Consider the following 23,816-nt stretch of genomic DNA (forward strand, 5'->3'; position numbering starts at 1 on the left):
AGTGTGTTTTATTTGTAATATGTATATAGTGTGTAGAATTTGTAATATAGCTGTATATGTTAATTATCATGAGACTTGATATTACCATTATGAGACTGAAACAATAAATACGAGTTAACAAGCTTAATTGCCAAATTTAGTTACCTTTGACTTCTGACTCTTCTCACACCTTAAAATGTGTTTTCTATAGCTAACGATTTTTATCCAATAATGAATAACAAGCAATCAAATAATATCATTGTATTTAAATGAGCTGGAAGTCGGATGGGCATTTTCCAGGTTTTCGAGAAAAATATTATAGTGAAAGGATTAAAAAATTGTAGTAAATATATTGAAGTGTAGAGTATTAATTACTAGCGACCCGCCCCGGCTTCGCACGGGTGCAATGCTGATACTAAATTAAATACACTACAGAAAAAATATGAACGTTGTATATAAAAACATAGCGGCCCGCTCCGACTTTGCACGGGCATAAAATATATATGCCTATGTCACTCAATGAAAACATGATTAAAATCGATCCAGTATTTTTGGTTCATTCATTACTGCCCTTGGCCTGCACGCATTAAATTTGGAATAAAACAATTCCTCTTCCCCTATACTTACTATGAAGACTTCCTGCTATCTCTGGAATATCTAAATTCATACAATTTTAATTACATTACACATTTTTAAACGCAAATTTTAAATTTGTAATATCTCCGAAAATACTTGTTTAATTTACATGCTGTAAGGAACCATATTGATCTATATTAATTGCACACTGTATTTAAGGTACATAATTCGATAAGGATTAATGCCGTATTGCTTAAAATAGCTTCGTAAATAAGCCATTTTCTCACGTAAAAAGTAAACAATAAAAATGGTTAATGTGGGTTATCCCTAAAAGATAAACATATACCATCGCGCACTTTTTTGTAGACCTTTTTATGGTGTACAATACTGTAGTACATTAATTTGATCTAACTCGTAGGGTTAGGCAGCGTTTTTGCTAATTGCTAAATAAGCCTAAAAAAATAGGTTAATTTACGACATCACGTTAGAAACCTCTAAAATTAGCAATGTTGCCTTAGTATATTATGCATGTATTATACATACAAGCCTTCCTCTTGAATCACTCTATCTACTGAAAAAAACCGCATCAAAATCCGTTGCGTAGTTTTAAAGATTTAAGCGCACATAGGGATATAGGGACAGAAAAGGCGACTTTGTTTTATACTATGTAGTGATAAAAAAATAATATTTTCTCATAATTTGGCAATTAAAATATCGGTAAATATAAATTTCGATAAAATTTGTGCCAGATACAAATTCGATTTTCCCGAAACAATAAGAATCCGAACGGATTTTTGGTTACGTGGCCTACAAAATTGAAATCGTCGGAAAACCTAACATGCCATTCTTCACGCTGATCTACTTCGATACGAGTATTAGCCCCCATTTCGCAAAAGCGAGGTAATGTAGTAGAGATACCGCAAATGTACGTGATGATTCGCGTTTTGTAAATTTCCTACCATTTAAATTCCAAGGATGCCGGGATGTAGGTCACGGCCTGGCCGATAGAATCACGTTCAAAAAATCAGAGATTTACTTTATTATTCCCACTTCTACCTGAGCGAGGCAGTATGTTTCCTTTATTTCAGAAATACGGTGTTTTATATGAATATATTTAATCCAAATATGTTTTATTCTGATTATGATGTTATTTTGTTTTATTTTCAGGTTCTGTTAAATGGGAGTTCCTTAAAATTGGTAAGTTATCTAATATTATACATTATTTATTTCATTATTAAGAAATATCTGATTATTATTTGATCAACGAGTAGTAGAGTAGACTAACATGAACTCTCCATATCTCTGATTCTTATTTTATGCCTTTCACTTATAGCAGTATGAAAAATCGGATTTTTTCTGTAATAATTTATTAATAGTACTTAGGGGACGAAGATTTACTCAATTTCTACAGACGTTTTAGGAAATGTTCCTATAATAACAATTATATCTATTTTTCTTAGTTGCAGAACATTGCCTTTTTAAATTACATGTTTCAATTTTTTAAATGGGGCTTAGACTACGAACTATTTTCAAATTTTATTCAACACAATGGGTAGGCCAAGTAAAGGTGCAGCCCGTATGAGGAAAAATAGGAATAAAGAAACAGTGATTGAATATAAGGAGCGCTTCAGTCCCAGGGGTCTGCTAGCTAGCCTAGGTTATTTGACAAATATTCTAACTAAACAACAAGAAAACGTTATTGTCACCACCGGATATCGAACACGTGACGTCCGTTTGAGGGCTAAACGGTTTAACTATTACACCAGTTGTCTACAATATTTTTATAAGATCTTATATGCTATAGTTATAAAAATATGTAAAAACTTTGTACGTGCCTTTGAAATTTGGCTCTTTGCCCTAATTTGGCTCCAAAGGGACCACCTCTTTCGAATAAAAAAAACATTAAATATAGATACAAAATTGACGGGGAAATCGGCAACATATATTAGAAAATAATATGCAGCCGAACAGAGGACCCCCTCCTTTTTCCATGTCGGTTGAAAATAGTGGTAAATTTTAAAAATATTTGAAATTCTTAGAAGTTACATTGCTTCTAAACAATTAGTGATACAATAATTTATTTCTTTACTCACACTATTTTGGTATATGAGTAGTAGAGTAGACTACCATGAACTCCCCATATCCTTAATTCTTATTTTATGCATTCCATTTATTTTTTCGTTACTAATTTTATATTCAAAACACGTGTATTCGTCATTGCTGGGTAGGAGCAGTATGCAAAATCGAAATCAGAATTTGTCTGTCATAGTTTATTAAAAGTACTCAGGGGGTGAAGATTTACACAATTCCTCCAGATGTTTTAGAAAATTTTCCTGTGTTTCCTGTTCTTCCTGTGTCCTTCCGGTCCTGCTTCCTGTTCGCAAGACTGCAATGAGTGAGATGGGCTTGGTCTGTTTTCTAATACATAAAAACCCTCAGCGTCTTTTAGTATCGCCATTCAACCAATTGCTCATTCTTTTCATATATTGATATAGTGTTTTAAGTAAAATAATTGTTATTGTGATTTAAACCAAGGGAATCATAAGTGTATTATCTATTGAATTAATTCAAATAACTGGAATGAAATTAAATATTCAGAAGAAAGGAGATATAGTTGCAAGAGGCGAACTGAAAATACTCAAGGGTCCATCGCTATAAACTATTTCAATTAAAAAACGTTAAAGCTTTGTATATTACCTCTAACTCGTAGATTCCTGACATTAGTATCACAGTTCAGGATAAAAGACCACTATAGGTTTTCTGAAAAGCTTGCAGTTTAAAATCAACAGCCACCAAGGTCGGACTACAGTACTTCAGGTTCTTCTCTGTAGAGCAATTGAATTGAGAATCACTAAATCTGGGCAAATTTGGGTGAAAACTGTGTAATTTCAAAGATGTTAATCATTAGAACAAACTGGTAGACGAAGATACAAGCGATAATCAAAATTATATTTATACAATTATTAACTACTAGCTGATCCGACAGACTTCGTCCTGTCAAAAAGATTTGTAATGTGGCAGTTTTTGTGCCTACGTATTTTAAAAAATTCTCCTGAACAGAACCATCACCCTGGTGATAGGGCGTTGTGAATGAAAAATAATTAAATAAAACATATATAAGGATTGAAAAGTAAGTAATCGCTTTATTGTTAATCATGTGAATCATAATTATTATTATTATTATCATTGTAGTGCTTTGTGGTATACGATGTTTTTTGTTTGATTACCTGGCGCATAAATAAACAAATCTGATGGTTTTCCAACACGGGAACAGGCAACATACAATTGACCATGTGAGAAACATGGGTTTTCTAGTATGGGTTCATTAATACCACAAACACTTAATGATTGCCCCTGGGACTTGTTTATAGTCATAGCAAAAGCAAGCCGCACTGGAAACTGTAGTCGTTTAAAGTCAAATGGCACATCAGTCGGAATCATTGGGATGCGCGGTATGAGAACATCTTCTCCTTTATACTTTCCTTTGAGTATAGTTGCTTGTTTGAGTATAGTATATATCACATTGTTTAGTAATTTTTTTATCGCTAACCGTGTACCGTTGCAAAGACGCGGTTGGTTGATATTTCGCAACATTATAACCACCGATCCAACCTTTAATTGAAGATTGTGAGGTGGCAATCCTGGCAAATCCAGCGAGTTTAAAAATTCCGGTGGATAGTTGACTACATCATCTTGATTAGTAGCCGAATCAACTGATTTATATATCCTCAATTCGCCTGTAATTTGTTCTTGAATTTTGAAATTTAATTCATTTACATCTATGTTTTTTGCAGCCAGTATAGCTCGTTCGCTCAACCAATCATGGTTTCTGTAATTTTGAGAAACATCTGGAAACACCTTCTGAATAAGTTCATCTTTTGATCGAGTTAACTGACAAAAACTTTGAGGAAAGTTAATGCAGCCAGTCAACATGTCTATAGGAAATTTGCCATTACCAATGTCAATGAGTTGTTTAGAGAATATGTTTCCAGATTGGTCATTTTGCAACTCGACACGCATATTCTTGCTTAAATGAAGTACTTTGACATGTTTCCACAAATTGGAGGACTTTAGACATGCATTGAGTTCATCAGCTGGCGTTGATCGTGGAATCACTGGCAATGTTTGACGAAAATCTCCTGCTAATAAAATCATTGCACCACCAAATCGGTTATTATTGCTACGTAGATCTTTTAAGGTTCTGTCTAAAGCCTCCAAAGATTTTTTATGTGCCATCGTGCATTCATCCCAAACAATCAATTTACATTGCTGCAAAACCTTTGCCATTGCAGAGTTCTTCGAAACGTTGCAGGTTGGAGTTTCATTGCTTTGCATATTTAATGGCAATTTTAGTGCTGAATGGGCTGTTCGACCACCTTCAAGCAAAGTTGCTGCGATTCCCGACGAAGCGAGTGCAAGTGCAATTTTATTTTGTGAGCGAATTGTTGCTAATATTAATGAAATCAAAAACGTTTTTCCTGTACCACCAGGTGCATCTAAGAAGTAAATCCCTCCAGTTTCATCATTTGTTACTTTCATAAGAGTTTCAAATACATACTTATGTTGTTCATTTAACAGTGGAAGATTTGTTTGAATTAATTCTTTCGAAGCGTTGAGATCATATAGTCTTTCTCGATGCAACTCTTGGTTAATAGCGTCATGCATTGGACGATTGGGCGCGGTCAGGCCTAAAACGCAGATCAATTTCTTGTGGTGAATTGCCCATAAAATAAATTTGCAGGAATTTGTTGTCGCTATCTGACACTGGTAACAGTGAACCTGCTCTGTGATATATTTGCCCTTGTATCTGTAAATAAAAAAAATATTAGTTGAATGTCGCGCTCGCGCTTCACGCGTTTGTGATATCCGAATTCTTTCACGTTCATTTCCGTCGTCACGTTATTGTGCAGTACGATTAGATCGGTAATTAGCTTGGTTTATAGCATTTCTGGTTCTTCTACCTAAATTGCTTCGTCTTATAGGAGGCATATCAAATATAAATTATTTTTTCACTAATCACGAACTAAACAAACACTAACTAACTAAACACTCTGCACAAAACACGATATACGAATTTGTTTCGTGTATCAGTTGACAATTCATCTGTCATCTGTCAAAAGTCATCTGTAACAGACAACTTTTTTTTTTAAATTTGATATGACTTGAACTCAAATCCTTTTAAGCCGTACGAATTGTTTTATTTATTTAAAATTTGGATATTAAAAATAATAAAACACTGTTGGTAATGCGATTTTTGTTTGACTGATGTAATGACGTGGAAACTGATGCATTTTATCTCGCGTGCCGAAACTAATACAAAAGAAACGCGAGTTTCGGAACGCGACATTAAACTCCTCCAACTATGTATTCTGTGCTCCAACGCACACACGCACATTGTTTTGATAGATATGATCTTTGACGTTAGGAACACACCTACATTGCTTAGACAACAGTGAGTGCTTGTAATTTAATATGAACTTTATACCATAGCAATAAAGCTCAAATTGACTACGTTTTAGTTACAAATCATTTGTATGGGAAAAAGAAAAGGGCTATTTTCAGGGTTTTTCCAGCAATAATTCTAATTTTTCTCGCCGTAAAAACCATCCTTGAACTTCAACGAACATTTTAAAAAAAGTTTTGGCCAAATTGGTCCAGGCGTTGTTGAGTTATGCGCTTACCAACACATTTTGCGATTCATTTTTATATATAAGATTACAGTAATCAATATATATTATCAATATATGTTATCAATACAAAAATATCAATATATATATTATCGATATATATTAAAAAGTTCTTGCTCAAAAGATGCTTATTTTCTTGTGAAAATATTTTGGTAAACTTTTTTCTTAACCATTACTCTAGGATGTGTCTTAATTACTTCTCAACGTAGGCCCAAACCGCGGTTCTTGGCATCAGATCTTATCCTACCTGGTTACAGGCACAGCAAAACTCCTGAAAAGATAAGCAAATGAAGTAGCTTGATTTTATAACTAAACAAAATTATATGCTTAAAATAGCAATAGTAGAAAATTATATTTAACCTACAGTTGGAAATTGCATTTTCAGATTAGAAAAACGGTTCACTGTTTACTTGCCTTTAGGTGACAAAATATATTTCACTGAAAGAAGGATGTATCAACACATAACAAGACAAGGCTCATTTTAGATCGGTTGGCTTTTAATAAATGTATGTTTCATTATATTATATAAGCAAACAAATATTTCATATTTACCAAAAGGGTGAATTATATTTATACACTTAATATATTGTTTGAATAAGGGGTGACAGACCTTTCTACGAGTTTATTATAAGAAAACATACAATTGCAATTTCCATGCAAAATTATATACCAGATTGCGTAAATACCACAATATCTTGTTGATATGAAATGTTACAATAATAGTTTATTTGTAATATTTTACCTATATAGAGATTAATAAGGAAAATAGTTCGTTTTAAACTCCTAAAAAGATATCACTTTTTTGCATTTTTTAGGAGTGAACTTAATTTACATAATTTAAGATCATATATTCGTTGCAATTTTGTGCTCCTATACTAGCAGATAATGGCGAATATGTCACATAAAAATTACAACAAGTAATTAATATAAAAATTGGACATAAACTTGGAAAATAAAAATTACCCAAACTAAATATGTGCAGATGCAGTTCACGTATAATCAGGCCACATAATTACCAATAACAATTAATAAAGTCCTGCAAAGTATTGTAGGTGGATCCATATTCTACAGGACAGTTTACTTACATCGAAACCTTCAGATACCGAATGCCACTTAGGAAATCAAGAGTATCGCAATGAGACATGAGAAGAAACTTAATTCTCATGTCAATGTCGAAGTAATACAACTCTTGGATAACAGCAGAACAGTATATAGTCTAAATAGATTCAAATTACTTAATGGTATGTGATTTTGTAAGGTGTATTTAGTAGAAAAACAGCAGTATTAATACATAAGCATTCTTATAAGAAGGGGGTGATGGGTCCTCCTAGATATATGCCTAAATTTAAGTTATTGTATTCACCTTATTGTATTGTAACAATATATTAAATAAATTTAAAAACTTAGCTGCTAATAACTAAATTGTTTCCAGACTTTGATATAGAATGACAATGCTATATAATTTGCCAAAAAGAAACATTTTCTATGGCTTATGTGAACTGGCGATGAATTATGTATATACTACGAAAATTTTAAGCCTATTTTTTGCCAACAAGACCAGTATCAGCTACAGTCCAACCAAAGTCGCAATATTGCCGTATTAACTATTTTAGTTCAGTTTGGCTTTGATATAGAATAAAAATACTGTTCTCAAAGATAATTTATTTTGATATTACAGTAAATCTAATGCATATATTGTCGAAGGACTTAAAACTACAATTAAATTCATAGTTTACAGTCTATATTTACATTGAAATCTTTTCCATATCACATATGATTTAGAGTTGTAGGCGCGTTTATGGTTGTGTCCCCTGGAGGCCTAATCCACCTAATTAACAATTGTATATCCAAGTAACATATTTTACTATCATTACACTTTTACACTAAGTTCTTATTTACTTCGGCACTTATTCACTGCATTCTCCTTAATGCATTTGCCATATCTGCAAAAGAGTTACCATTCCTTCTCTTCTGACATATTTTAACCCTATGCTCATGTATATTCTGAATAAATAAACACATAATCTTTATTTACAATAACATTTCCTACAGTTATCACATATTAGTTATATAGTCACCATTACTTGTTTCCACTCTCATCACCTTCTCTCAGAAATTGGCAGACTTGAATCATGTCATATTTGGAAATTTTCATTCAAGTGAATAACAAAGCTGTTAGTTTCCAATCTATCTAATATTTGTTCACAATTCCATCATTTTCAATTTCTTCAATGTGTCTGATCTGATTCATTTAAACCAAAAGTGTCACGAACCAATCCTGTTTCCATCATGATGTATATTATATCTGCAATGAATTACTAATAAATGTTATGACTAATAAATCCTAATCAATTGCCATTCCAACGTTTATGTCTTTCCATGAACATTTTTTGTCCTAACATTATTTTTATTATCATCTTGCCATGAGTGACCTTTGTGTATACTGGTCCCATTCTGAAATATCCATGTCTCATCTAAATACATAAATTGAAATAATAAGTATTCCTTCATTTTATTATATAATTTCAGAAATTGTATTCTTTTAAAAGCAATGTACGGAAGTTCCATTAGACCTCTTCGATAATTTTCAGACTAACAGTTTCATTTAAAATTATTGTATTACATTATGTTTGTATTGAAAAATTATTCGCTGTTTTTTGATTGCATTTTTAATTTTTTGAAGTGTTTCGGTGACCATATCCATACTAATATTCAGTGCAGCTGCAACACGCTAAAAATATTTTCAATAAATATTGCAGCAAACTAAAATTTAATAGTAAAAACTCTTATTTCTCTAACGTATTGTGGTGGCAATAAGTGGCCTCCATTATCTTGTTCAAAGTAACTAATTAGAGACGCAATGTGTTCTGTCTGGCTTCGGGATTTTCAATCTGAGTAATGATAAGCAGCGATTTTATGTATTTGACAACCGGACCATTTTGGCAGGCCATTTCTGTTAAACACTCGTACTTATCAGATAGCATTGTGTCTTTTTTAACTAGAATAAAATGGAAGGGAATGTACAAATTGCGACAGGTAATACATTAAACATCTTGATGACGTCTGTACAAAATGACTTTGGAGAGACTATAATCACATACACAAAGCCATCCTATAGCAAGACAGCGCTCTTTGTAAAAGTTGCGAAAGGCATACTTTTGCAGCTTTAATAGGAAGTTCTGCCGCACCCAGCATACTCAACATATGGTGACTTCTGACTGCGACTTGTACAGGTCGATGCGGCATGGTTTCGCTATCATACAATGTCGAAATTCTAAAGAATGACGGAAATTAATTAGTATGGTATCACTTTCTAAACCAACATCGTTCTTTCGACACAACATCGCCATATTAAATCCACGGAAAGAACGAGAAAAAGTGGAAATTGGTGGAAAATATCTCGACTAAGATCGAGTATATGATTTTAACCCAGAAAATCTTGTAATGATAAAAATTTAGAAACTTTCTTTCACCAGAATATTGACCTTTAACATTTTCTAGTTTGTGTTCAATAATTCATTAAATAAATCTATTATTAAATTCTCTGCTTATTATAATTTAAAATATATCATTCCAATAATGCCCCTTTATTTATAATAACTGTTAATTTTGATAAAAAAAGAAAAGAACAAAAGCTTAATTTAAAATTTATGGCGTATTTCCACTACCCATAAAATAAACGTTCGTAATGCGGCTATCAAGAACATTAGGTTTTAGTGGTAAACCCATAAATTCGCGTCAAAACAGTTAGTACTTTAATATGTTTGCTCGAAACGAAAAGTCAATTTAGCCATTATACTTGTAGTTTTCGTCTATTGAGTGAGGCAACTAAGCTAAAGCAAATATTGGTTTATTTTCACAGTGGGCTTTTATTGTTTTTTAAATGGGTACATAATTTTAATCACTATTAGTTTATTTAATCAAATTATTGCCTTTTTTTCTATACTAAGACTTACTTTCATATATTTATTCTTGATCGTTATATCTTTTCAATACGTCATGTTAAATTGTAGTTAAAGTGTTCATTTTAATGTTTAATTTCTTTTAAGAAGCATACGTAGCTCTAGGTAGCTGTTGTTCCTCACAATTGCGCTTAATGGGAGGTAAGAAAGGGAATGGGAATGGCAATAATTAATTAATAGGAATTAAGTTGAAAATGAATTGATAGTAATTTAGAGGAAAATGTTGTTTTATTATGTGGAGTATTTGGAATATAACATTTTCGTTAGCTTCTTCAAGAGAATTCTTATTCAGAATACTTCACTCCACATTATTTATTTTAGTTCATATTACATTTCATGAACTTCGTTCAAAATCTCTTGATATTTTAGAGTCTCTTAATATGATATAAACGAAGCAACATGTTCAATGTGTAATCTAGTAGAGCAGAGCTAGATATTTTGATTCGACTTATATATTTCAAATTACAGTATTACACAACAACGGTGTTAAATTATTTTCATACCTATAGCGGATAGTTGTAGATAGTATAATGCTATTGATCTATATATTCGTTTTAGAGGATTACTTCAAAATTGATGCTTTTTTATTAAAATTTGTTATAATGAATTTTATTCAAAGTATGGTTAGTCGATAGCAGCTATTTTTTCCTATCTTTTAAGCCGTTCGTCCCATTATTCCATCCAGATATAATGATCTATCTTTTGAGGTTATCTGCGAATAGGTCCATTTTTGGCCCCTTCATAAATAGCGAAGTGATGCTCAGACACGACATGAGTCATATGCCGAAACAAATAGTAATCAGAAGGATCAAGGTCTGGAAAATATTACAGTTGGTGTAACACTTCCCATTTTTATGTTTCCAAGTTATGTCTTCACCGGTTCTACAATATGTGGTTGAGCGTGCATGTGGTGATCCTATCGAATATGAAGCATTAACTTGGAGCCATATGTATTTGGTTTTTCACTGATGCATGAGCAGGTGATATCACGATTTTTCTCACTTTGAATTGTCGTAGTGGATCTACTTTTCATCTCTAGTAACGACACTATACAAAAAAAAACTATCCTATTTTGCCATTGAAATAGCATTTCGCACATGACTAAATATTATCATCGAGTAGTATCTTTTTTGTTTATATATATATAGTTTATTAGTTCGATATGTATGGTATATAATTAGTTATATACACAAACAAATATAAATTTGATTTTCACATTCCAAAAAAATATTATTTTCTTTTTTTGCTTTTGCTCAGTTTACTTAGAATAAAAACATTTAAAAAGAACTAATTAAAACAAATTCAGTAGGAAATTGTGAGCTCCAGATACTACACAAATCACTAATCTGGATGAAGACTCACGACACGCGGCAGCCGATATCTTCATTGTGCGATTAAAAAGACTTGATGTAGTTAAGTGGAGTTCAGGAAAAACTATCGTAGCTGAAGCAGCACGGTCCCAAAAGAGGAACTAAAAGTACTCAACGACACCTAGCCGTAAACTATTCCAAGTAGGAAACATTCAAGCAAGAAAAAATGCTCTAGTCCGGGATACCTGGTAAATTTATCACAGTTCAAGGTGTAAGGCGGATTCTAGCTGCTGTAAGTTACACAGTATAGTAGAATTTTAACGGAAGCTTGCAATTCAGTGTGAATGACTACTAAATGCGGATAGCAGTAGATTAGTTTCTTAATTGTAGTTTATTGAAATCTGGAGTGACCAAAGCTAGGAAACCATTCCACAGAGGTAATTTGAGAGAAACTGTACCATTTCGAATATCTTCAAAAGCAAACTGGTTGACAAAGGTACAATCGACGCTCTACAGTAATTTTTATAATAACTCTAGGCTATCCGGACGGAGAAACGACAACGTACATAACTATGGCCGTTTCTTTAAGAGGGTTTTGTATAATACGGCCCAGACTAGCCGGCTATAGATTTTTTTTGACTACCTGAATGGTGAGTGAGTGAGATGGGTTCTATCACCGTTCAACAGGTTTTCTTGAATAAATCAATTTTTAAGTAAAATAATAGTTTTTTTGTGTAATACTCCTTCATATGTTTTAACTTATATATACTGAATATGACTGAGTCCGTAAATACCCATGAATTGCTCTATAAAATACAATAAATACGCCACAATTTCTAGACAACGCCAAGCTCGACACAAAACATAAACCAATAGCGCTCGTTTTTGTATCGCTCTCTAATTTCCCCAAAACCGGTAACTTGAAAACCTATTTCGATTTATTTCGGGAACTGACGTATTATTTATTTCAATTTCTTTCTCGGTGCCGCGGTTCCCTCAAGATCCCGTCGACGATTCCCTCCTTTCTTATTTATTTTGCGCGGTGATTCTTTTGAACCGGGTACGCGAGAGATTTGAATTGAGAAATTCGCGTCCGGGACAAGCGCGGCTCGGGAAAATTAAACAAAGACATTGGAAACCGTCGTGTTTTCGCTCGGGTTTCCCTTTGTCGCGGTAGACAATTTTGCTATTGAATTATATCACAATTGGTTATTGATATTGCGTTGGAGAAAAACCTAATCGGTTTATTTTTCCTTTGTTTGGCGGGAATCTAATTGTAATCATAAGTATATTGTTTTTATGCATCAATAAAAAAATAGCGAGATATTTGTAAACAAAATTTCATATTGCGCGAATAGAAATACTTCATTAGTTGTAGATTGAAGATAGTGATGAATAGGGGACTTCTAGATCATCTTATAACATTTTTCGTCCCTTTTGGTTGCCTTATTGATTTATTATGACTTCCGATGTAAATTGTCAAGACACCACCACGAGAACTCCCGTTTGTAATGAGATAATTGGTATATTATAACAAACTACCGGTTTATGAAAAATTAGATTAACATTCCCTTATAAGTGATAGTTTAATTAATTTCATCCAGATCCAACAGATAATACAATTATAATGATCAGTTGTTATATCAAACAACGAGAAATAAAGTGTCCCATGTTTGTGTAAGCCTTAATCGATGCAGTCCATGGATGTAGTTCATAACGTCTTGGTTAAATAGGCTTATGCTATTTATAATTGATTTGAGTAATTTGCCAAAACATATTACTTTAAATAAATTTGCCTTTTTAAAATTAATGATATTTCAATTAAGTGTAGGCCAGCGAGAAAAATATCGATATTTCGAAATATCGATATTTTAAAAATTTACTTAATTTTATTATTATCTAAGAAAGCTAATAAACATAGCTAACAAGTATATCGTTATATCGATATATCGGGCAAAAATATCGGCTAAGAATCGATATTATTTCGGCATCCTTAACGTTAATAACCATATATTTAAAATACAAATCAATTTGACACTATTCAAATGTTAATTGACGTTGCTATACAAATCATTTTGTACTGTAATCATATTTACCTTCATATTGTTTCCATTGTTCTATTTGAACACATCTTGGATTTATACTCTAGCCAGTATTTTTACAACTATTGCCAATTTGTCGATAATGAAATAGATTAATTTTCTAATAAAACTGTGCTTTAAACAGAAACATAATCATATTCTATATATATTAACATATAAATAGAGAAGCCCTATGTATATAATTGTATACATATCTGCCAAAAAAAAACGCATGTTTAATACAGATTATTTAGGTTATTTTACATGACTATATCTATTTTTTAAATAAGACTCTGGCTTCTTAGAAGGAAAATGATCTCTATTTTGACATCTGTACACCCTATTGTACTTCTTAAAAAGAATATGTATTATAACGATATAATTTTGATTATAATATAATTACGAAAACGTAGAAAAGCATTAAAACTGCTGTTCTTCGCACGCTCAGAAAATGGCGGTTAAAAGAAAAACAGACGAACCATAGAAATGAAAAGAACGAATCAAATACCTTCACAGCATAGTGATTCAAATAAGTAATAAGATGGGATATCGCGAGACATTTCTCCAAAATTACCTATAATGTTAAATCTCTCTGTTATTTTCTCTGCGACATGTATAATCTCTGTCACGTTATATTGATTAGTTTAAATTGTAATTATTAAGTAATGTTGTCACAGAAAATTTAGCTACTGGTAATATATCCATTATTCACATACCGAAAGAGAGAACTTTTTTTGCAATGAGCCACCAATGTTCTACTACCATATACCAATTTTCGAATTTATATTTCCAGCCAATTCGTATAGTTTCAATATATTATTGGTATTATTGAATATTTCCCATTGTATATAAATATCTGGTTGATTGAAAGAGTTGGTTCATTAATTATTACACTATTAAAACATTCCTTGAGAGTTTGAACTAATCGACACTAGATTTCATCAAATTAAACAACAAAATGCACGTTTGTCGATAATTAAGCGTTCAGTGTACACTGGGTAACTTAATAATACAAAATAATAATTACTATTTTATGTAGAGAAAAATGAAAACCGTAATTGACAACGTAATTCTGAACAATAACACACAGGCTGATAAAGCTATCATACACTATAATAAAATTTCCTGCAATTAAAGTATAGTAATTGTATACTGACCTTTACTTGTTTCCTCTTTCATCACCCTGTCTTGGCAATCGTTAGCTTTGAATCAAAACCCAACATTCATAAAGTTTTTTTCAATCACTGTCACTTTCAGATACACCAATCAATTTAATAAAAAAATAAAAAGTAAGTAAAAAGCTATGCTATTTATTTCGAATCTATAAAAAACTTGCTCACGATTATGCCATTTGTCAATTTCTTATTTAATATGTCTGATCGAGATCACACAAATTTAAGATGTTATTTTCGACAATTCCTCTTTCCATAAATTCAGACAGTTATGTTTTGAATATCCTCCTCGACCTGAATATCTATTGTAATAATTTTTTGCAATACCCCATATCAACTCAATTGGATTGAAAATGTAGTTATATGAAGACGTAATACTCTGTGGCCCTAACATTCAGTAATCTGATCTACCATGTATCTTTTCTCAGGCTTATTTTTAAAAAAGTAAATTACGTAAAATGCAATTAAATATCTCATTTATATTTACCGATTAACAGTTTGGAATAGTTATTTCTTTAACATGGTTTCCTCGAAACTTATTTTATGTACTTTATGCCATTCCTAATTGCAGCCTTTGTTTATGCACTTGTTGGGATTTTCTCTACCAGTGTACTATATATATGGTAGATATGGTGCATTGTATATAACAAAAACTGATGGTTCCTCCAAGTTCTTTAAAAGTTGATTTTCAAACTACTGCAAAGACAAATTATGGTTTATTTCTCCATTATAGTCACCCTTGGACTTAGAGGAAAAGATTAATTTTGCACTAGGAATAAAAGTATTCCTGTTTCCAGTACGAAGAACAATATGTCTGCAACCAACCTTTTTCCATCAACTTTTGTTGTCTACACTATATTTATTATCATCTTGCCATGAGCGACCCAGTATACATTTCTGAAATATTCATGTCTCATTTAAATATATAAATTGATATAATAATTGTTCTTTGATTTTGTTATATCTTTTTAAAAATTGTATTCTTATAAAAGGAATCATTTAAAAGTTTCTTTTTGGTGAATTTAAGTTTATATCGTGTTTTATTTTCTGAGACATTTTTTAGGGACTGTTTCCGTACTAATATTCAGTGCAGAAGCAACGCGCAAAAAATATTTTCAATAAAAACCGTCGCGATTTCAAATTTATTAAAATAAAGCGTTAAAACAGCGTTTGCCGTTTTATAATTCGTAATTATAATATTTTGAAGAATTTTGCAGATGTTTGACAAACGGAAAACTTTTGCAGACTCTTTCGGTTACATGCTCGAGATTCTCTAACAGTGCTCTATCTCTTTTTAAATAGAATAAAATGAGAACTAATATATTGTCTGACTGTAAAACGAATTTACAACTTTTGACAGACACATATTGGTCACGTATGTCATTACTGATTTGACTTGACTATATATATTTACTACAATAGAATTATATAGAACTTTCTACACGCATCGACATTGTCTAGTAATCTACTGGATTTGCCGTATCTGTCGTCCCGTTTAAACGCAGTAGCTTCACCAGGAAATGACACCGCACGAATGATAAACAAGCTGTACCGAATCCACGACGCTATCCAAACATTAAATTATGCCGGGAGTTGGGTGGTTATCTTATGTCAAACTGATATTCCCATTCTGCCGTTGGAATTGCTCACTGTAAATTTATTTGATAGTCTAAATGGAACGAGATTATGTAAATAGACAGCTTAGGGCACGGCGCGGAATTTACTACATTAACTAAATCAAGATGTGGTGCCAGAAGCTGCAAATAACCGGGAAATATTAATGTCTGATTCAAAATGCGATCCAATGCAGTCGAATAATGTACAGTGCCCTAATCTTTCTTGTTATAAGACATAATTCATTTTGTATTTCTTCTCGCTTTTTTCATTAACACTAATACGTTAATTACAATGGATATATAAATTAATATAATTTGTTATCCATATCGATTAGTATTAACAATTTCTTCAGGTTTCAACATTCCATAATATACGACACCACGATGGTTGTTTCACCAGGCGTAGGGTATTATCTTGCAATCAAAACGATCGGCCACTGAGCCTATGGATCAGCTTCGTCAGCCAAGAATTTCTCGCTTTGTTTTGATATAAATCAATTTTTCATAGCTTATTCCTATTCGATGCAAAAATTAATTCCTTTCATAACTTTAATTTCAGTTCATCTGTAATCGTTCAGAGATTGCGACTCGACTCACATTTTTCTTCTTTATAACTTCTTTACCAGCAAACAAGGACTACCAGCGGCTTTTGTTTGACACCATTAAAGTCTGACAATTTGAAATGGGACTCATTTATAGCGAACCAAAGGCTGAAAAACAAAGCGTTATTCCCCCTCTGAAGTCAGCGGAGACTGGAACTTTTTAAGTCACCGACCACGAAATAATCAAATTCATAGAGAAAAAGACGTCCCCCAAGTTCACGATATTATATCGGAGCTCTACTCGAGATATTTCTGCACTACTCATCTCTCAGATAATGTATAGATGTATTACCTACCTGGTCGATATTTTAGGCCAATTACTTATCCGGCTTTTCCTGGCTTTATTCGATCGCAGTCGACACTACCCCATCGCGCTTTTACTTCTAATTGTCTCGACATATTCTGTCGAGCCATTAACTCAAGTACTTCAAGCTCCATGGTGTGAAGACGACGCCATATCCTTGCCAGACTCTCGTGCCTCTTAAAGGTATTAACAGTTATGGGCAACCTCATTACCAACAGTAAGAAGTATCAGTTATAGTCATTGGATCAGCTGATAGGGTGGGGTTTAGTAAGTAGCCCAGAGGCAGTCTCCACATAATCAATCCAACTCGTTTATTCCTAATGCATGCTACATATATGTGTAGAAAATTAATTTTTTTATGCAGAACTGAAATAAAAAATACTATTTCAAGACACAATTTGATGATACTATCGATATATTTGGTAAACAATTATTTATCAATTACTACTAATGAATCTATAAATATACATTACTACTACTATACATCTATTATGATCTAGTACTATAAATCTAATATTAATTCCAAAACACAGCCAAAATGAGTCAATCGGCATTGGCACAGAAATATCTGGAAACAGATTAGTTCCTGCTTAAATGCCCTTTACTTATAAGTGAATACCAGGCGTAGGGCATTATCTTGCAGTCAAAACGATCGGCCACTGAGCCTATGGATCAGCTTCGTCAGCCAAGAATTTCTCGCTTTGTTTTGATATAAATCAATTTTTCATAGCTTATTCCTATTCGATGCAAAAATTAATTCCTTTCATAACTTTAATTTCAGTTCATCTGTAATCGTTCAGAGATTGCGACTCGACTCACATTTTTCTTCTTTATAACTTCTTTACCAGCAAACAAGGACTACCAGCGGCTTTTGTTTGATACCATTAAAGTCTGACAATTTGAAATGGGACTCATTTATAGCGAACCAAAGGCTGAAAAACAAAGCGTCCTCTGAAGTCAGCGGAGACTGGAACTTTTTAAGTCACCGACCACGAAAGGCTCCTCGCTAAAACCTATGAGGCCCAGATGGAACGTCTCCCGCCTGCTTCAAATAAAAACGTTGCTGAGAATGACGAAATCATCCGGAAGGCTAACTCCGTTCACTCACAAATGGCTCTAAGTTATCTGTTAGACCATTTAGCTACTACTAAAATACTCACGTAAATGATCTCCAAGATTCGGAACAAGAAGGTCCCGGGTTTCGATAATATTCAGTTATCCCCAAAAGAGGAGCTAAATCATCGCTTTCAGACTACAGGCCTATCAGCCTATTAAGTTCTATCTCCAAGCTTGCTAAAAAGGCAACTCTCTATGCTTTTAACTATTTTACAATAGTGAAAGACTTGGAGCGATCTTCTTGGACCTAACCAAATCCTTTGACAAGGTTTGGCACGAAGGCTTAGTGGCGAAATGTATTTGGTTAGGTCTACTCGATGACTTAACCGCTCTTATGAAATCATTTCTGTCAGGACGATCGTTGCAGTTGAAGATTAAAGACATTCTCTCTAGTCGAAAAACCATCGACGCAGGAGTTCCACAGGGTTAACCCCTCACACCCGCTTTATTTAATACATTCCTTTCAGATGTCCCTAGAAGACAAGTTGGAGCTGATTTTTACGCAGAAGACACTGCTTACTTTGCTATTTCAGGAGTAGCGCCGCATATACAAGGCAGATTCCAGAAACAACTAGATGAGACGGTCTAGTGGTTACATTTCTGCAGGTTGCCCCTGCAAGTCAACCCACAGAAAACACAGACGATATTTTTCCACAAGAAGCATTTAGCACCTATTCGAGTCTTAAATGTCTTCTGGTTTGTCAGGAATAATCAAATTCATAGAGAAAAAGACGTCCCCCAAGTTCACGATATTATATCGGAGCTCTACTCGAGATATTTCTGCACTACTCATCTCTCAGATAATGTATAGATGTATTACCTACCTGGTCGATATTTTAGGCCAATTACTTATCCGGCTTTTCCTGGCTTTATTCGATCGCAGTCGACACTACCCCATCGCGCTTTTACTTCTAATTGTCTCGACATTTTCCGTCGAGCCATTAACTCAAGTACTTCCAGCTCCATGGTGTGTCTTCCTCTTAAAGGTGTTAACAGTTATGGGCAACCTCATTACCAACAGTAAGAAGTATCAGATATAGTCATTGGAGTAGCTGATAGGGTGGGGTTTAGTAAGTAGCCCAGAGGCAGTCTCCACATAATCAATCCAACTCGTTTATTCCTAATGCGTGCTACATATATGTGGAGAAAATTAATTTTTTTATGCAGAACTGAAATAAAAAATACTATTTCAAGACACAATTTGGTGATACTATCGATATATTTGGTAAACAATTATTTATCAATTACTACTAATGAATCTATAAATATACATTACTACTACTATACATCTATTATGATCTAGTACTATAAATCTAATATTAATTCCAAAACACAGCCAAAATGAGTCAATCGGCATTGGCACAGAAATATCTGGAAACAGATTAGTTCCTGCTTAAATGCCTTTTACTTATAAGTGAATCCAATAAAATTGTGGATATATAATACGAAATATGGTGGGATTTACTACCACATCTACTAGACTTCGACATATTCACTGACTATGACTCTTTCCGAGTATCATCAGTTTTTCAGTTAACAGATGTTAATAGTTAATAAATATAATAACAATTGCAGAACAAAAAAAGGGTCTAAAAGCTAGTAGTTAGACGTACAGTTTTATTATCTTGACACACTTAAAATAACCCTGTAATACAAATTACATTTTCACAGTGCTATATTTTCTTATTAACATTTGACCTAAATCAGCTTCAATAACCTTATGCAAAGAGGGCCACTTTCGTAATTAGAAAGGTGATATTTTATGAAATGTCATCCTTTCTAACTGACTTTGCAACTATTTGTTTCAGAGCGGAAATAAACTGAGGAAATACGTATTTATATTTACGGTTAACTACACACCCTTGACCCTTTTTATCTGAATATATTTAGTTCTGCATAATTTTACAATGTATGCTAGAAATAGTGTGTCTTTAGTTACTTTCCCTCTATTCGAATTTCATTTTTATACATTATTCAGTATATCAATATATTCTGATCATTTTTCACTTTAAATAGGCATTTATAGAAAAAAATTATACATTTCCTACAACTTTTTCTCACCTTTTTGCCAACATTGCAACATCCAATCATCGATCCAGTTTCGCATTTCTTCATATTTTCGAAACCGTATGGCAGCTAAGTTAAGCTGCACCTACCTTCAGGTAAAATTTTTTATCAATAACTGAACCCTTTACAACTTTTGATCGAGTGTAGCCAAGCGTTGTCATGTAATAGGATGACTTAGTGTCTGCTGTTCGCTATTTCTGTTTTTTTTGTATCAATAAACGCAATATGCTCGTAATACACATTGCTGATAATACCTTTTAGCCAGTTTTATGGCCTTATAGACTTTAAGTCATGAAAATCCAGTTTCTGCGGCGATGTGAACAGCTCTCTTTAACCATTTGCCTTTGAGATAAGTGTCCAATCAGTAATTTCTTTCAATAAGTTCTGCAAATCATTGTCTTCAAACATTTTTAGTTGTCCCGGCCATTTTCCTTCATTTCCATAGAAATTACCTAGTGGAATCAAATAGTTGAAACCAAAATAAATAATCCATATATGAAGGAGCAGCATCATCATAAATCACTAAAAATAATCGATGGGCTTCGGCAGCAGATTTGCTGAAGTCAAATAACAAAAATAGTGAGTGTTGAAAATGACTAGGGTCGTTATACACTCAATAAGCTAGGTAATACTAAATAGAAAACAGTTCTTTTATGTACACGAATATTAATATCATCGAATTTAACAAGTTATTTAGTTCGCAGTTCGATATGCATACAAGCACCAGATATTTAAAATAACACTTTTAAGATGCCAATACTAATACTTTTGTCTTTACACTGACGGTGCATTTTCACAGTAAGACTTCAGTAAGACTTGGAGAGTATTTTCACAACGCTTTTCATTGAATTAAAGAAAAATATCCATCCCATACATTATATATAACATTGTATTAACTTTAAGATTACTAGATTGTTTAAATATATGCTACTTCTTGTTTTTAATTTCAACAAATTATTATCTGAAAACTGCCAACCTTTCGTGTATAATATTCAAATAAACATGTTAATATAAACTACAATAGTTGAAAGAAAACAAGTTTCTTTTTTCGGTGTAACAGCTGCGTATATTACTCTTAGTGCTTACTCTTATTTATTGTGATTGTATTACACGCATGTAGAAAATCACTTCATTAAGTGATCTGGCCTTTAGAAGGATATCGCTTCATCATCACTTCATAAGAGACATAGTAGAGAGCATCGACAATGGCACACAATACTTTGTTTTGTGACAGTCTGGAATGCCATATGATCAATTAGATATTTATTCAGGTAGCAATACAACAAATCTAAAAGATAACTTGCATTTACCACCGGTAAGCTAATATACTTAATGTAGTTTAAATCCAAGATGCTAGGAGTACCTTATAGTTGGATTTCGTATGACCATATAGTCTTGAGTACTGATTCGTATAGCAATTGGATTTGCGCTCAATAAGCCAACACATTTGATATCCAAGTTATTTTCGTTTAGCAAGTATGTGTATGTTATTTAGAATACTCAGTTTGAAAAAGATAACAATTATGATATTTACTGGTAGGCATATTCTTTTACTCAATGTTACATGGCTAGATTTTGTTTTATTTGCTTTAATATATCATGTCATCAGCTTTAGTTCTATTTTTTAGGTGCGTTTGAAGGTTCTTTGATACTGTTGCGGGATATTCGTGAGATGCTTTGTCGTAGTAGTACATACTTTGCCACAGTAGTTATTTTTTCTAGGGACCGGCTGTATATAGGAGATACTGTGTCAGACTTCATCGTCTTGTTTTATAGTGAAATGTCTATCTTGAAACAATTATGCAGGTATAAGAATTTCTATTATTAACAATAATAGTTGTTTTACATTCATTTGCTTCATTTGAAGCCTTAGAAATTATCATTTAGTCTGTAAACATTTTTCAAATCATGTCAAAGAAAAGAGCATTTTGCTTTTAGTACAGTTAATATTCATAACGCTTATCGTGTTAGTCAAGTTTGCAACTCTATTTATAATTTTTAATATCAACCAAAAAAAAATTTACTAAACGAAGTTATTATTAAAACCCGATAGTGACATGTCAAAATGAAAAAAAGAACTACTCTTCGGTAAGAATACCTGTAAATTTACCGTAAACAAACTCCGTTTCAATAAAAAGCCGTAAACAATTATGTGAATGTGACAAGACATATGTGTTCCATTAATTCTCGTTTGCCATGTTCACTATCGTCATAACTGTACGTCCATCAATCAAGGGATGTCGTTTAGTACAATGGACAAATACTCTCTAGATGTGTTTGTAGATATAACCCTCTAATCATGAAACAGTTTTTATTATTTTGTGATTAATTAGAAGTGGTATAATCAATGACAAGCAATAAATTGCTTAGTGATTTAGGGGAAAAAATATTATTAAGCAAACACGTGGAAAAATCGATAGTACTATATATATTTTCGTTGTTATGTTAGTTATAAGAAGTAAATATAGTTAAATGAATGTTATTTTTATATTCGAGTTTCAGAAAAATAATTAATGTTAGAAATGTCTGTAATATATGACTAATATAATAATTGTGAATAATATTACAAATATATCATGAAAACCAGTATTGCATCACTTAGCAGGTGTATTATGCAGTATCTCATTTGTAGTATATCGCTGATACATTCATCGCAGGTTCTTTTAAAACCACCCTCTGGTCTTTCTTTTCTTCAACTTTGTTTCCTAGATTATGTTTTCCGGTTCATCAAGGTTTCCATCAAGGATTATGTATATTATATCATGAATTATGTAAGGAAGTATGCAAGTTTAGACGTGCTGAAATGAACATCGAAGACGGTGAGCTCAGTGGATGCCCAAAAGAGGACCGACGAAAACATTAAAAAAATCCACACAATTATTTTGAATGACCGTAAATTGAAACTGAATGAAATAGCAGACATACTAGAAATGTTAACTGAACATATACATTATATAATTAACGAATATTTGGGTATGAAAAAGCTCTGTGCATAGTGGGTGCCGCGCGAGCTCACTTTTGACCAAAAACAACGACGAGTTGATGATTCGGAGCAGTGTTCGAACATGATCAAGCGTAATAAAACCGAGTTTTGGAGTCGATATGTGACAATGGATGAAAAATGGTTCCATCACTCCGAAGGCCAATCACTACGAAGGCCAATGGATAGTGGGAAAACGCAACATTTGAGGTTATGGCGTTTGTATATAAATCACATTGTCTGTATTTTGGGCTATGCATTGAATAATTTTCATTGACTACCTTGAAAAAGAAAGGATCATAAACAGACTATTACTATTACATAGTGTTATTGGACTTTGAAGTACGAAATCGTCGAAAAACCG

At 32.8% G+C, this 23,816-nt stretch overlaps 1 protein-coding gene across 1 annotated transcript in view; it reads left to right on the forward strand.

Moving 5' to 3' along the window:
* Hs3st-A (Heparan sulfate 3-O sulfotransferase-A) overlaps positions 1-23,816 on the forward strand; it is a 480,225-nt gene that overhangs the window by 375,378 nt on the left and 81,031 nt on the right. The window contains exon 5 of the mRNA XM_076393903.1: positions 1,723-1,752. The gene's annotated coding sequence lies outside the window, so the exon portion shown is untranslated. The remainder of the gene's footprint in view (positions 1-1,722; positions 1,753-23,816) is intronic.

The sequence above is a fragment of the Rhynchophorus ferrugineus genome, unplaced genomic scaffold, assembly GCF_030347505.1.
Source record: "Rhynchophorus ferrugineus isolate W39M unplaced genomic scaffold, kcgeb_rfMv2 rfM2, whole genome shotgun sequence".
Taxonomy (NCBI): domain Eukaryota; kingdom Metazoa; phylum Arthropoda; class Insecta; order Coleoptera; family Curculionidae; genus Rhynchophorus; species Rhynchophorus ferrugineus.